The sequence below is a fragment of the Narcine bancroftii genome, chromosome 3 (genome assembly GCF_036971445.1).
Source record: "Narcine bancroftii isolate sNarBan1 chromosome 3, sNarBan1.hap1, whole genome shotgun sequence".
Classification (NCBI taxonomy): Eukaryota; Metazoa; Chordata; class Chondrichthyes; order Torpediniformes; family Narcinidae; genus Narcine; species Narcine bancroftii.
The window spans coordinates 103,402,564-103,419,202 of record NC_091471.1 but is presented as its reverse complement, the minus strand read 5'-3'; the positions used below and the strand labels follow the sequence as shown (position 1 = coordinate 103,419,202).

Sequence of the window (16,639 nt, the reverse complement as noted above, 5' to 3'; positions counted from 1 at the left end):
GTTTCCCCTTTGTTCTCCAAATGCCCAAAACCTGTTGGTAAGTTAAATGACTGCAGTAAATTAACTTTTCCTAGCAAAATAAAATTAGAGTTGAGGATCATGAGAGAGAGAATTAATTTCAGGGCTATAGGGAAATAAGAAGAGAGGGAATGGCACTGATGGGCTTGCCCTTCCAGGAGCCAGCAGGAATTGATGGGATGAATCTCTCCTGTGTTGTAAGTATTGTATGTTAGAGGAGGTAAGGTGGTGAGATGAAGCCAGTGTTAAATCACAGGAACAAGGAAAAAAGGAGAGGGTGATTCTGAAACAGTTTTCTATGAACGTTGCATGACCTGATGCATTTCTCCAGCACTTTTGTGTTGAACCTTCCAAATGGGAAAAACTGTGCAGAATTTAATATTTTAATTTTGTTTCCAATTTCCACCCTTCATTTATATCCACATTGTTTTTCCATTATATTGTTTGACATGTGGCAGGCTGTACAAAGAGTCTGGAACAACAAGCATCTGAAGAAAGGCACAAGGATCAGTGTGTACAGAACTGTTCTACTGACAGCAGCAAACCCAAAACAGAATTTCCCTTGCAGCCACTGCAGCCGGGCATGTATGTCCCACATTGGCCTCGTCAGCCACCAGAAACCCTGCAGCAGACATGGACAGCCCCTTTCTAAATCTTGGTTCGCAAAGCCAAGCCATGATGGCATCCATTTTCAACCCTCCTAATTCCAATGTTGGTCATGGCTTAATTTTCTTTCATCCTACTTCTCAAAAGAATTCCATGGTGGATAAGACCTTTGTCTTTGTTGGGTCTCTTCCCTACAAATGCGTTATCACCATCCCACCATTTTTATAGGCTTTCCTTCTAACCCAGATAATCTTCTGCCATTTTTGGCATCTCTAGTATGATGCCATTTCCAAACTTCAGATCTCTTCCTCTCCCTTTCAGAATTCCTAAACCCATCCCTTGATGAAGTGGCTGGCAGTCAGTGTGTTGATGAGGTCAAATGCAGCAATGGGCATCTCTGACCCAAGTGACCGACTCTATCCCCGAAAGCTGGAGAGACTCTGCTGTCATCCCCTTGGACTTTCACAACCATCCAGTCTGAACCCTTCAATCAGACACTGTAAATTCGTGGAAATAACTGAAGGGTTAATAGAATTTTTTAAGTTATAAATATCAAGGTAATCAGAATTGGTCTGGAGGAGTTATTAAATATATTATTGTGAATAATATTAAATGTTCATTATATTTAATAACTTTGTATTTTACTGATCTATGCTTGTCAGAATGAACTTAATATTGTTGATATTATTTATCTATTTCTACTCTTTATGATGGAACAAACAATACTTTTGTATATGAGAAATTCATATATACAAGAAAATAGTGGAAGAGTAAGTAAGTGGTAAAAATCATGATGAAATTGATAAGATTTAAGAAAGTGTATACTGGAGTACACTAGAGATAGAGCCGATGATGTATGAAGAAGATTCATGCATGCCTCCAGTCATTTAATAAAACATTTGTAAGAGACGGTTATAGCCTCTGTCTTCCCAAAGTCCTTTACATGTTAATGATTTGCCATAAAATAACTGGCAGGATCAGATTTTTGAATTTTTTCAGCAATCAAAACTGAATTGTTTCTCTTTCATCTTAATCTCTACTGAACAAGATTATCAGAAACATCTTAGATTTATCTCTTTCTTTTTAACACAACTGCCCAACCTACAACCATTAGAACCATAGAAACAAGAGCAGATAAGGGAAATAATTTGCTCCTGTCATTTCTCCTTCTATTGCTGCTGGGTTTTGGGGTCCTTTCGGCTCATAACATAAAAGAATTATATGCTGAAACTATAAATAAAAACTAAAAACTAAAATCTTGAAACTAAAATAAAAAGAAAAAACCTAACTACTACAAAAAAAATGAAACCCCCCCCCCCATTAACCCACCCTCCCCTCAAACTAATCTAATCCCAGAACTAAAATACATGATATTTCATTATAAAATGATTACAGATAATTAATTTGGATTCCATCAGAGACTTCAAAAACATCATAAAATTAATATTAAAACTTCATTGATCAAGAAATTATAAATTAATAAAATCATAATTTTAATTTCATTATTTTAGCATATGGACCCCAAATTTGCAAAAGTAAAGAATATTTATCCCTTAAAGTAGACCTATTTTTTTTAATGGAATACAACTTTGAATCTATGTTAATGAAACATCAGATTTCCATGTTACAGTGACACATTTCTGAGCTATTACTAAAACCAACTTAACAAATTTTAATTGAAAATCTGACAATAATTTAGGAGTGACACTTTCAAAATTTCTGAACAAATGTAATTCAGGATTTAAAGGAAAGTTCACTCCCGTTATCTGTTGCTAAATTTACTAATAGAAACCCAAAAAGGGTTAACCTTTGAACAAGACCACGTAGAATGAAGAAAAGTTCCAATTTCTGTTCCACATCTAAAACATTGATCCAATAAATCCAATCTCCATCTATTCAATTTCTGAAGAGTAATATACAGTTGATGTAAAAAAAATTATAATGAAGTAATCTATATTGTATATTAATAGTATTTGTCATAATTTCTTAACACAAATTTTGCCAAACTTGTTGATCTATTATTGTGTCCAAATCTCGTTCCCATCTTTCTTTTGAATTAAACAAGCCTACTTTAGATGTCTGTTCTTGTAATAATGTATATGCAATTGAAATAAATTTTTTAATCATTCCATCTTTTTAAATAATTTCTGATCCTTGTTTCTTTCTTTAAAAAGCCCTCAATTGAACATAACAAAATAATGTATTACGAGGTATATTATATTTTGTAGTCAACTGCTGCAAAGAAACAAACACACTCATAGTGTGGGAGGTTAAGCTCTGAGATTTATTGAGGCTGGAAAGAGTCCTTTTATACAGTTGGAGTTCCTGCCATTTGTTTGATTGGCTGACATCAGCCGCATGAATAACAATAGTGGGTGGGAACATTCTTGCTTGTGAATGCCCTTCTTCCCCAGCCTGTTACTGATCTGTTAGCTGGGCAGCTTGGCCAGCGCCATTTTAGGGCTTCTGCTCTTGTACTGCTTTAGCTGTCAACCACACCGGTTCGCTGTGTTAAGGGATGTGTTACAAAGTGTTATGCTGCTGTTTACTACCGTGTGCCCCATGCGATGTGCTGGTTCGATCTCTGTGGTGGTGGGCTGCCATATGACCCCCCTCCAGAACCGGTGCTACAGTTCATAGTGTCCTTGGATGCAGTCCGCAAAGTCTTTGGTGGTCTGCCCCTGTGTCGAGGTGCTGGCGTCTTCACGGGTTGAGTCAAGTCCGTATGTGCCGGCTTGAGCCTGTCTGCAATGAAGACCTCTGGTTTGCCATCAATGTCCAGTTCAAAGGTGGCCCCGTTGTTCTGGATGACTCGGAAGGGGTCTGTGGCGGTGGACAGTGTGGCCCTCTGTGCATGAACACATATTCACAGTTTTGGAGTTCTTTAGGGATGTTGAACTTGGCTTGCTTGTGTCTAGAGGGTGGGATCGGAGGGTGGTTGACCTCTGGCTGGTGGGACAAAATACCCGGGGACCATGAGTGGAGTTTCGTAGACGAGCTTAGCGGAGGATGTAAGGAGGTTTTCCTTTATTGCTGTACAAATCCCCAGCAATGCCCATGGCAGTTTGTCCACCCAGTTGGGGCCCTTAGGTCTAGTCATAAAGGCAGCCTTGAGGTGCTTGTGAAAGTGCTCAACCAGCCCGTTAGACTGTGGGTAGTATGCTGTTGAGTGGTGTCGCTCAGGGCCCCACAGGTTGGCATCATCGGTCCACAGGCCGGAGGTAAATTGTGCGTCTCTGTCAGAGGTTATGTGGCATGGTAACCTGAACCTTGATACCCAGGACGAGACGAGTGCCTTGGTGCAGGACCTGATGAATGTGTTGGCCAGGGGATTGCTTCTGGCCACCAGTGAAACGGTCGACCACCGTGAACAGGTAGCGGAAACCCTGACAGACTGGCAAGGATTCCAGTATGTCCACGTGAATGTGGTCAAGCCTTCGTTCCATTGGTTCGAAAGGCTGCAGGGGGACCTTGGTGTGCCACTGTACCTTGGCTGTTTGGCACCGCATGCACGTCTTGGCCCACCTGCTGAGATGTTTCCGCAATCTGTGCCACATGTACTTGCTGGCCACCAACTGGACCATAGACATGATCGATAGATCTGCCAGCCCGTGATGGAGTCGAAAACTCATCACCTCCATGCCATTGGGGCGAAAGGTCAAACCTGCCCAGCGGCCCCATCACACAGGAAGGAAGTGTTACCTATGCTGACTGGGATGACCTGAAGCTCCAGCCTGTGACGGCAGTCCTGTACTGAGGTATCTCGTCGTCCTGCTGCTGTGCCTCCGCCAGCGCCATGAAGTCCAGTCCATTGGCCAGAGAGTGGATGCTCTGTCTCAACAACCATGTTGTCTTTTCCTGAGGTGTGCCTTATGTCGGTGGTGTACTCCGAGACATAAGATGTCTCTGCTGGCAGGCTGAGATCTTGCCCAGAGCGAACGTCAGTGGCATATGGTCCGTGAAAGACCTTCCTTCTAGGAAGTACCGGGAGTGGCAGATGGCTAAGTACAGTGTCAGTAGCTCTCTGTTGAAAGCACTGTACTTTAGCTCAGGGAGCCTCAGCGACGCGAGGATCCACCAGACAGCCCCCCAGCAACGAGTGATGTCATCATGCCAGCCTCCACAGTCACCAACACAGGCAGCAGACCCACTCCCTGTATCGGTTGCTGCATCAGTGACATTAAACCAGAACCAGCCACACCCCCTAGCTAAGGCTATGGAAACGATCAAGGTGAACAGCCAGTATGCTAACTGTCTTTTTGATTCAGGTTCGACAGAGAGCTTCATTCACCCGGACCTGGTCCAACGATGTGTGCTGGCAGTTCACCCGACAGACTAGAAGATCTCACTGGCCACAAGAGCCCACTCAACGGACATCAAGGGGTATTGTGTAGTGACCATGAAAGTTCAGGGTATCAAATTTACAGGGTTTAAGTTTCTGGTCCTATCTCAATTATGTGCACCTGTGTTGTTGGGGTTGGATTTCCAATTTCATTTTAAATCGGTGTCACTGCATTACGGGGGATTCCCACTCTCCACTCTCTGTCTGCCACCCCTCCACCCCAGAGACCTCCTACCAGTGACAGCCCACACCAGTTCCTGCACCCTGATGCTCCACTTGCAGCCTCTCCACACTCCGGGCCGCTCCTCCAGCACTCTTCGCCAACCTCACCCTTGGCTGGAAACCGATTGCCACCAAAAGCCGGCATACAGCTTCAGGGACAGGAAATGTATTAAAAGTGAGGTGTGCAGACTGCTGGGCGAGGGCATCATTGAGCCCAGTGCAAGTCCCTGGAAGGTGCAGGTTGAAGAATGGGGAGAAGTTGCGGATCGTGGTGGACTACAGCCAGACAGTCAACCGCTTCAGGCTCTTGGACATTTACCCGCTTGCGCAAATCATGGATGTGGTGAATCAGATCGCCCAGTACAGTGTGTTTTCCACCATCGATCTCCGATCAGCCTACCACCAGCTCCTGAGCTGCCTGGAGGACCACCCTTCCAGGGCCTTTGAAGCGAATAGGCGTTTGTATCAATTCCTCAGGGTCCTCTTCAGTGTCACAAATGGTGTCGTTGTCTTTCAGCGAGAGATGGACCAGATGGTAGACCAGAACAGCCTAACAGCTACATTCTTGTATCTGGACAATGTCACCATCTGTGGCCACGACCCACAGGACCACGATGCCAACCTTGAGAAATTCTCCCAAACGGCAAAATGGCTGAATCTGACCTACAATTTTGAGAAGTTTGTCTTCCGGACCACTCGCCTCTCAATTCTAGGTTGTGTGTTGGAAAAAGGGGTGGTAAAGCCAGATCCTGACCACATGCGTCCTCTCATGGACCTTCAACCACCCCAAACCCAGAAGGTACTCAACTGCTACCTGGGGTTTTTTCCTATTATGCCCAATGGGTCCCACAGTACACTGACAAGGCATGGCCACTAATTAAGTCCAGCTCCTTCTCCTTGTCAGCGGCAGCCAGAGCACCTTTGACCGCATCAAGTCAGACATCGCCGCGGCCACTCTGCATGCTGTAGAGGAATCCATACCCTTCCAGGTGGAGAGTGATGCGTCTCCTTGCACTGACAATCATCTTAAACCAGGAAGGTAGGCCTGTCGCCTTCTTTTTCAGGACCCTCCAGAGCCCAGAAAGCCGAGAAGGAGGCCCAGGCCAGCGTCGTTGGGGACACTACCTCGCTGGCAGGCATTTTACACTGCTGACTGACCAACGCGCGGTCTCATTTATGTTTAGCAGCAACCAGCGGGGTAAGATCAAAAACGACAAGATTGTCAGGTGGAGAATCAAACTCTCTACCTTCAACTATGACATTCGAGGAGTCACGTGATGGAGTAGTGGCCGGTAGGGGAACTCCAGCCCTCTCCAGAAAAGTTAAAAAAAGATAGAGAAAAAGCAAAGGCACAAACAAAGTGAAAGTAAAAGTGTGAAGAAAATGGCAGCGAAGAAAGAAAAACCAAAAACAACGGGAAGAAAAGAAGAAGGAAAGACGTCGGAAGAAGGTGAAGGCCTTACCTGTCCGAAGAGGCCCGCCGCGGAGAGAGAGGCCCGCTCCCACAGGTCAGTGGAGGTCCCGGGCTCGGGACTACAAAAATGGCTCGCAGAGCCGAGTAAAAGTGCGCAACCGCGCATGCACGAGGAGTCGCGCATGCGCGATGCGCATGAAAAAAACACACTGACGGGAGGGGGGAACAGCTGCGGAGTCGATCTCCACAGCTGAGAGAGACACCTGCAGCACAGCAGCAGGTGCAGAACACAGACAATAACGACAACAAGAAAGAAGAAGGTAAAAAGAAAACAAGGAAACAACAGATGGTCAACCCAGAGGAAGAAGAAGAAGAAGAAGAACAGAAAGAAGTGGAAGAAGAAGAGAAAAGCAAGACAATGGATGTATCTTTTTTTAAAGAATATATGGAATCAGTGAAAGAATGGCAATTACAAGAATTTGATGAGATAAAAAGAAGAATTAAGAATGCAGAAGAAAAAATGAATAAAATGGAAGTGGCCATATCAGAATTGGCAAAAAGAGTGGAAAATATGGAAAAACGAGAAACATTTGTAGATATGGAAGTAAAAGACTTAAAAGAGAAATTAGAAGAATCTAATAAAAAAGCTAAAGAGGCACAGGAGCTGTTAGCTCAGAAGATAGATATAATAGAAAACTATAATAGAAGAAATAATATAAAGATAGTGGGCCTTAAGGAAGATGAAGAAGGCAAGAATATGAGAGAATTTATAAAAGATTGGATCCCCAGGGTCCTGGGAAGACCAGAATTACAGGAAGAAATGGAAATAGAGAGGGCACATAGAACTTTAGCCCCGAAACCACAACCGCAGCAAAAACCAAGATCCATTTTAGTAAAATTCTTAAGATATACAACAAGAGAAAATATATTGGAGAAAGCAATGAAGAAAGTAAGAGAGGACAAAAAGCCACTGGAATATAAAGGTCAAAAAAATTTTTTCTATCCAGACATAAGTTTTGAACTCCTGAAGAAGAGGAAGGAGTTTAATACAGCGAAAACGATCTTATGGAAAAAAGGATATAACTTTATGTTAAGGTACCCAGCGGTACTTAAAATAATTATTCCAGGGCAACAAAACAGACTACTCTCGGATCCAGAGGAAGCAAGGAAATTTGCAGAACAACTACAAAACAAGCAGAGAGATGAAGACATGTAATAAGAGTAAAAATTACCACGATCTATATGTATGTGTGTAAAGGGGTATATGTGTGTATATATATATATAGTGTGCATACATGAATGTATCCGTATTTAGAGGAAAATATATAGAGTATAGACAAGAATTAATAAGGGAGGGAAATGGAATAGAGGGAATAAGGAGGGAATTAAAAGAGTGACCTTTGTTACATATGAAAATTGAAATCTTTTCTGGGGGGGGCTGGGTGGGGAGGATTACAGTCACTGCAAAATCAGCTGACGTTTGCGAGTGAATCCGCAAATCCAAATGGAGAGGGGAGATGTGGTTGTCCGACAAGGGATAAAGGACAACTCAGGAGGGGGAGGGGAGAATGGGGTTAAAGAAGTTTTAAATAGGAGAATAGGGAAAATGTTTGATGTTTTAGAAATGTTGTCTTATAAAGTGTTCAAAACAAGAAAGTAGAAATGGATAAGAAGGAAAGGTAATGATGGAGAAACGGAAAGGGAAGATAATCAAAGTATAAAATGGCTACGCTGAACTATATGACTTTAAATATTAACGGAATACATAACCAAATTAAAAGGAAGAAACTGCTAAATTTACTGAAAAAAGAAAAAATTTATATAACATTTGTGCAAGAAACACATTTAACTGAATTGGAGCACAAGAAATTAAAGAGAGATTGGGTAGGACACTTAACAGCAGCGTCGTATAATTCAAAAGCAAGAGGAGTAGCTATATTAATTAGTAAAAATGTGCCAATTAAAATAGAAGAGGAAATAATAGATCCAGCAGGGAGATATGTAATGATAAAATGTCAGATATGTTCGGAGTTTTGGAATCTACTCAATGTATATTCACCTAACGAAGAAGATCAAAAGTTTATGCAAGTTATTTTTTTGAAGATAGCAGATACGCAAGGGAACATATTAATAGGAGGGGATTTCAACCTGAATTTGGATTCAAATATGGACAAAACTGGGAAAAAAATTAACAGAAAGAACAAAGTAACCAAATTTATAATTAAATTCATGGAAGAAATGCAACTTTTGGATATATGGAGGAAACAACACCCAAAGGAAAAGGAATATTCATATTACTCGGCTAGACATAAAACATACTCAAGAATAGACCTATTTTTGTTATCAGCTCGTATGCAAGATAGAGTAAGAAAAACAGAATATAAATCTAGAACATTATCGGACCATTCACCCTTAATATTGACAATAAAGTTAGAGGACATCCCTCCAAGAATGTATAGATGGAGATTAAACTCCATGTTACTCAAAAGGCAGGATTTTAGAGAATTAATTGAAAGACAAATTAAAATGTATTTTGAAATAAGTACGGAATCAGTGAAAGATAAGTTTATACTATGGGATGCAATGAAAGCGTTCATTAGAGGGCAAATAATAAGTTATGTAACCAAGATGAAGAAGGACTATAATCAGGAAACAGAGCAGTTGGAAAGGGAAATAGTAAATATAGAAAAAGAATTAGCAATGAAGGAAGACAACTAAAAGAAGAGAATTGGCAGATAAAAAAATAAAATATGAAACACTACAAACATATAAGGTGGAGAAGAATATAATGAAGACAAAACAGAAATATTATGAACTAGGGGAAAAAAACGCACAAAATTCTAGCATGGCAGCTTAAGACAGAACAAGCTAAGAAAATGGTATTGGCATCAAGGAAAAAAGACAAACAAATCACATATAATCCAAAGGAGATCAAGGAAAACTTTAGAGAATTCTATGAACAATTATACCAAACTGAAAACGAAGGGAAAGAAGGGAAAATACAAGAGATAATAAAAAAATTACCAAATAATAAAACACCAGGAGAGGATGGATTCCCAATAGAATTCTATAAAACATTTAAAGATTTATTAATTCCTCCCCTCCTGGAAGTAATCAATCAGATTGATAAAACACAAAGCTTACCAGATTCATGTAAAACAGCAATAATTACAGTAATACTAAAGCAAGGGAAGGATCCACTCGCACCAGCGTCATATAGACCAATATCTTTACTTAACACAGATAATAAGATAATAGCTAAACTATTAGCAAACAGATTAGCAGAGTATGTACCGAAAATGGTAAATCTAGACCAAACTGGATTTATTAAAAAAAGACGCACAACAGACAATATTTGTAAATTTATTAACTTAATTCATGCAGTAGAAGGGAGTAAAGCGCCAACAGTAGCAGTTGCTTTAGACGCAGAGAAGGCCTTTGACAGAGTAGAATGGAATTATTTGTTCAAAGTATTGCAAAAATTCAGTTTACCGGAGAAGTATATTAATTGGATTAAAGCATTATATAAGGGACCATTGGCGAAAGTGACAGTAAATGGATATATATCAAAGCAATTTAACTTAAGCAGGTCAACACGGCAGGGATGCCCACTATCACCCTTATTGTTCGCATTAGCTATAGAACCACTAGCAGAATTGATAAGAACAGAAAATAATATAAAATAATATAAATAATATAAAAGGGATAAAAATAAAAGACAAGGAATATAAAATCAGTTTATTTGCAGATGATGTTAACAGAACCAGAACTATCAATAAAAGAATTATACAAGAAATTGAAGGAATATGGAGAAGTGTCGGGTTACAAGATTGAAGTAAATAAAAGTGAAGCAATGCCTATGAATAATGCGGATTTCTCAAAATTTAAGAAGGAATCGCCATTCAGATGGCAAATGCAAGCAATAAGATACCTAGGTATACAAATAAATAAAAATCTCGGCCAACTATATAAACTCAATTATTATCCACTAATTAAAAAATTACAGGACGATTTAGAGCATTGGAAAGATTTACCACTAACACTAATAGGAAGGATAAACTGTATTAAAATGAACATTTTTCCAAGGATATTATACCTATTTCAGGGATTGCCAATACACTTGACAGAGAAATTCTTCAAGGAGTTAAAGAAAATAATAAGGAAATTTTTATGGAAAGGGGGGAAACCGAGGATAGCATTAGATAAATTAACAGAATGGTATAAACAAGGAGGCTTACAACTGCCAAACTTAAAAAATTATTATAGAGCCGCACAATTAAGATACCTATCAGATTTTTATCAAATAAGGGAAAAGCCAGATTGGACTAGATTAGAATTAGATAAAATAGGGGAAAAGATACATGAATGAAAAATTGGTACAACATAGAAGTTCTCCAGTATTACATCATCTACTCAATATTTGGAAGAAGATTCATGTAGAAAGAAAGAAAACAAATTATCAATTACCAAAACTAATATTGTCACAAAATAAGTTACTCCCTTTTACAATAGATAACCTTTCCTTTAGAGAATGGGAGAATAAAGGGATCAAAAGAATAGAAAATTGTTTTTCAGGAAATAGATTATTATCCTTTGAACAAATGAAAGATAAATACAATATAACTCAAGATACAGTGCTGGCATATTACCAATTGAGATCCTAATTGAAGGACAAATTAGGAAGCAGTCTGAGTTTACCAGAGGGAAATAACTTTGAATATGTGATTACAGATACAATGATAATCAAAAGATTTATAACAAATATGTATATTAAACTGCAAGAAAAGGAGAATGAGGAAACAAATGGTAAAACTAAACAAAGATGGGAACAAGATTTAAATATAAAGATAAAAAAGGAAACATGGGAGAAGTTATGTTCTGGAATGATGAGAAATACAATAAATACGAGGTTACATATAATACAATATAACTGGATACACAGGCTATACATTACACCTCAAAAGTTAAATAAATGGGACCCAACAGTATCTGATAGATGTTTTCGATGTAAAAAAGAAATGGGAACAAGAATTCATGCAATCTGGACATGTGAGAAAGTAGAAAAATTTTGGGAAGATCTAAACCAGTTATTAAATAAAATTACAGAAAACAATATACCAAAGAATCCAGAGATCTTCCTCCTAAGTAACATAAAAAACAAAGAATTTGGAATTGATTTGGATGATGCACAAAAAAGATTTGTTAAGATAGCTCTAGCCGTAGCAAAAAAATGTATTATGTCAACCTGGAAATCGGAAGATAATTTGAAAATACAACAATGGTATATAGAAATGAATAAATGTATTTCATTAGAAAAAATAACATATAGTTTAAGAAATAATATTGAAATATTTGAACAAATATGGGAGCCTTACATGAAACACAATAGCGAAAACCTACCGGGGACATTCACTTCCTAAATTAATGAAAAGAGAAGGAAATGAAAAGAATTGACTCAGTGGAATTTCTTGTTTATTTTTATTGAATGACAACATTGTTTGACTGGTTTAATGTATCCTAGATTTTGTACTTTAAATGGACGGGGGGGGGGGGAGGTAGGGAGGGTGGGATGGGAGGAGGGAGGGGGGGGAGAAAATGGCACTGTATATATTTGAAAAGGAAAAAGTACGTATCATGGTTAATGTGGTTTATGGTGTGAAAAATAAAAATTAAAAAAAAAACTATGACATTCTATACCAGCCTGGAAAACTCAATGACCCGCCCAACGCCCTTTCCCGTGGGGCATGCATCAGCGTACAACTGGACAGACTGTACGAGGAGTTCTGTCACCCAGGGGTCACCAGGTTCGCCCACTTTGTAAAGGCCTGCACCCTGCCCTATATGGTCGAGGAGATCTGCTCCATGACGCAAGCCTGCCCAGTATGCGCTGAGTGCAAGCCCAACTTCTTCCGGCCTGAGAAGACCCACGTCATTAAAGCCACCCGGCCCTTTGAACATCTCAGTGTGGACTTCAAGGGCCCCTTCAAGATGCCCTGAACTAAGGGTGTAACTACCTGCTGAATAGAATTGGGTCATGAACAAAGCCTATAATTAACTTAGAATCCACAAAATTCTCCTGAAATTTCTGCAATTAAGTTATAATGTTTCTGTGAAGCTGTGGCAGGATAAAGCTGTCTAAAATTCAGCTATTTCATTAATTTCAACAGTGAGAAAGCTTTCTAGATAAAAAAAAAGGCAACTTCCAGATAATTTAATTATTTTTCATTGAATTTAAATTGTTTAATTTAAATATTTAATTGTTTTAGTTATTTGTGTATTTTGTTTATGTTTTTATTATAAAAGTTTTAACAACATGTTTAATTTTTAATACTTTTTAAAAGTATTTGAAATATTGTGTATATTGCAGTGAGGCGCTACTGCAGAGCAAGAGAAGAACGACATACACACACGGGTGTAAGTGAAGTCAAAACTGATTTATTTATCTCTCCAGCCCTCCTTTTATAGACCCAGTTTCCCACCACTGGGCCCAGTATTCCCGTCACTGTGGGCGGAAGTGACATCACCAACGAGCTGACCTCTGATTAACCGTGATTCCTGCCATGCAGGCTCCTGGACAGTGAAGGCTATTAGTGAAGGCTTTCTGTGCTTGCCACATTAGTCTGTCATTTTGAGTGCCGGTGTTCTTGCCAGGTAGCAGGCCACTACACACACCTCCCCCGAGAACCAGCATTGAGGATGGTGTCATCTTCTGATGTGGTCCACCTTTACTTGGGTGGCCTGCTCCTGTGACGTGGTGCCTGTGTGTTGACCGGTTGGTTTGCATCCAAGTGTTCTGGTTTGAAGTGGTCAACAGTGAATGTCTCTTCTTTCCCATCAATTCCAGCATGCATGTTGACCCATTGTGCCTGATCACCTTGTATGGTCTTTCATATGGTCGTTATAATGGTGCCTGATGTGCTCACCTACAGACGAAGATGTACTTGCAAGTCCTCAAATCTTTGGGGATGAAAGTTTGTGTTTGCCTATGCTATGTGGGTGGCACTGGGGCTAGGGTACCCAATCTTTCCCTGAGCTTCTCCAGGGTTGCTGCAGGTGGCTTGTCCGGGTCTTTGGCAGAGGGCACAAATTCCCCAGAAATGAACTAAAGTGTGCCATACACTATAGCTCTGCTGCTGAGGTGTTTAAGCCTTCTTTTGGGGCTGTATAGATCCCCAGCAGGACCCATGGCAGCTCATTTGTCCAGTTGGGTCCCTTGAGCCGAGCCATCAGTGCCACTTTTAGGTGCCAGTTTATCTGGGGTTGGAATGTTGTGGTACAGTGAAGGTGCATTCCCAGTAGGTTTGTCAGTGCTATCCATAGGCTTGAAGTGAACTGTGCACCTCTGTCCAAACCTTGCATTCCAAGTGTTTATCAGAGCTCTGGCGCAGACTTCTGTCATTGGCTCTGTCAGTGGGACTGCTTCAGCCATCTGGTGAAGCTATCGACCATTGTCAGTATGTATCGTGCCCCCCGGGACACTGGTAGTGGTCCCACAATATCTATATGTAGGTGGCTGAACCTTCTTCATGCTGGCTTAAACAACTGGGGGAGGGGGAGGGTGCCCTGGTATGCTGTCAGACTTCCTACAACTGGCACAGTGAGCAGGTTTTGGCCCACTGGCTGACATGCTTCTGGAGGCCGTGCCACATGAACCTGCTGGCTACCATGCAAACAGTTGTCCTGATGGCCGAGTGTGCCAAGTTGTGTACCGCATCAAAGATGCCGCCTTCAGGCCATGGGTTTTATGAGGTGGGGATGGTTGGTGGATACGTCACAGAGGATCACTGTGTTACCTGGACCTACCGGGGTGTCTTCCAGGCAGAGGTCCTGACACCACGGTCCTGAATGCTGGTATCTCAGAGTCTGGCTGTGCTTCTGCCAGGGCCGTATATTCTATCCCCTGGGACAAAGTCTGTATGCTTTGTCCCATTGGCCATGATAAAGCATTGGCCACCATGTTGGTTTTCCCAGCTATGTGCTCGATATTGGAGGTGAATTCTGACACGTATGACAGGTGCCTCTGCTGCTGAGGTCCAACAGTTATTAAATGAAAAGGTCAGTCGTTTATGGTCTGTAAAGACTTTGAATTGTCTTCCTTCCATAAAGAAGTGGAAGTGTTGGACTGCGAGGACCAACGCCAAGAGCTCTCAGTCAAAGGCATTGTATTTCAGCTCGGGTGGTCAAAGGTGCCTGCTGAAGAAAGTCAGAGGCCACCATTGACCCTTGACCAATGGCTATAGCACTCCTCCAACTGACGTGCTGAATGCATCCACCATGATGTCTGTCCTGGTGTGTACCAGCAATGTGGTGTTGGCCAGTGCCTCCTTCGCCTTCTCGAAGGCCACCGATGATTTCTTGTCCAGGTGATTTATTTCTTCTTCCCTGCCATTAATGTGAACAGGAAGCTCATGATGTGGGTTGCTGCTGGTACGAAACGGTGGTAGAAGTTGATCATACAGGCTAATTCTTGTTGGCCCTTCACTGTGTGAGGTTTGGTGAACTGCCTGACGGCCTCTACTTTCTCTGGCAGCAGTATTGCTCCATGCCTGTTAATCCTGTGGCCCAGGAAGTCGATGGTTTCGAGCCAGAACTGGCATTTGGGGTGGTTGATTGTTAGGCCAAATCCCTCAGTAGAGTGCATTACTGTGGCAGGTGGGCTGCGTGTTCCTTGCAGTCGCGACAGGCAACCAGGATGTCGTCCAGGTAGATGAATGCAAACTTGAGATCCCGTCCCACCGCGTCTATTGGCCTCTGGAACTTCTGGGCTGCGTTTTTGAGTTCGAAGGGCATCCTCAAAACTTGAACAGGCCAAATGGGGAGACGAGGGCAGTCTTTGAGATGTTGTCTGGGTGGATTGGAATCTGGTGATAGCTCCACACAAGGTCGACTTTGGAGAATTAGATGCCCCCTGTAGATCTGCTGTGAAATCCCATTTGTGCAGTTCAGGATATCTGTCTGGCATGGTGGCCTCGTCCAGGTAGTGGTAGTCTCCTCATGGCCTCCAACCTCCTGCTGTCTTAGGCACCATGTTCAAAGGGAGGCTCAAGGGCTGTTGGAGTGCCGCATGATCCCCATCTCCTCCATCTTCTTGAATTCTTCCTTGGTGAGATTGAGTTTTTCTGGAGGGAGGCGGCGTGCCCTGGCATGAATCGGAGGCCCCTCTGTGAGAATGCGGTGCCTCACCCCATGCTTGGTCTTGGTTAAGGTAAACTGTGGTACCACTATGGAAGGGAGTTCTGCTAGGATGTGGGTGAACTCATTGCCTGAGAGGGTGATTGAGTCAAGGTGGGGGCCTAGTAGTTTTGCCTCACCCAAGGAAAAAGTTTGGGATGTCTTGGTGTGTACCAACTGCTGCCCTTTCAGGCCTACCAGTGGGCAGTACAGCCAGAGAAAGTCTGCGCCCTGGAGTGGTTGTGCCACTGCCACCAGTGGGAAGGTCTACATGAAGCGGCTGTCGATGAAGCAGAACGGGATGGTGCAGGTGCTGAGAGTCCGGATGCTGCTACTGTTCACTGCCTTCGGGGTCAGGCCCAGCTTCCCATTTTGGGTGTTGGAGGTTGAGGGGGGAAGTACACTGACCTCCATGTCCGTGTGCACCAGGAAAATGCTGACCTGAGAATGTGTTCCAATATATAAGAGGCTATCTCGCTGGCCAGCCACCGTGGCCATCAGCAATGGCTAGACATGGTGCTTCCCTGAAACGCACAGTGGGGGGGAGGGGCTGGCATCAGTGGACCTCACTATCGCATCGTTGGAGGTAGAAACAGTATTGGGCAGCAGGAGAGTCCACTTGCCTTTCCGTTGTCGGATGCAGCCTCGTCGGTCAATGTGTGTGGGGCCTATACCGATGAGCCATTGTCCCACTTTGCTATCCAGAGCATATCTGCCTGGGCTGCGACTTTCCAGGGGTTGCTGAAGTCCTCATTGGCCAGGAGCAGTCAGACGTCCTCAGGCAGTTGCTCCAGAAAAATCTGCTCAAAGAGCAGGCAAGGCTTGTGCCCCTCAGACAAAGCCAGCATATTGCTCATGAGGATGGA

At 42.1% G+C, this 16,639-nt stretch overlaps 1 protein-coding gene across 1 annotated transcript in view; it reads right to left on the bottom strand.

Annotated features, from left to right (window-relative positions):
* ociad2 (OCIA domain containing 2) overlaps positions 1–16,639 on the bottom strand; it is a 38,467-nt gene that overhangs the window by 20,897 nt on the left and 931 nt on the right. The gene's annotated exons all lie outside the window — the stretch shown is intronic.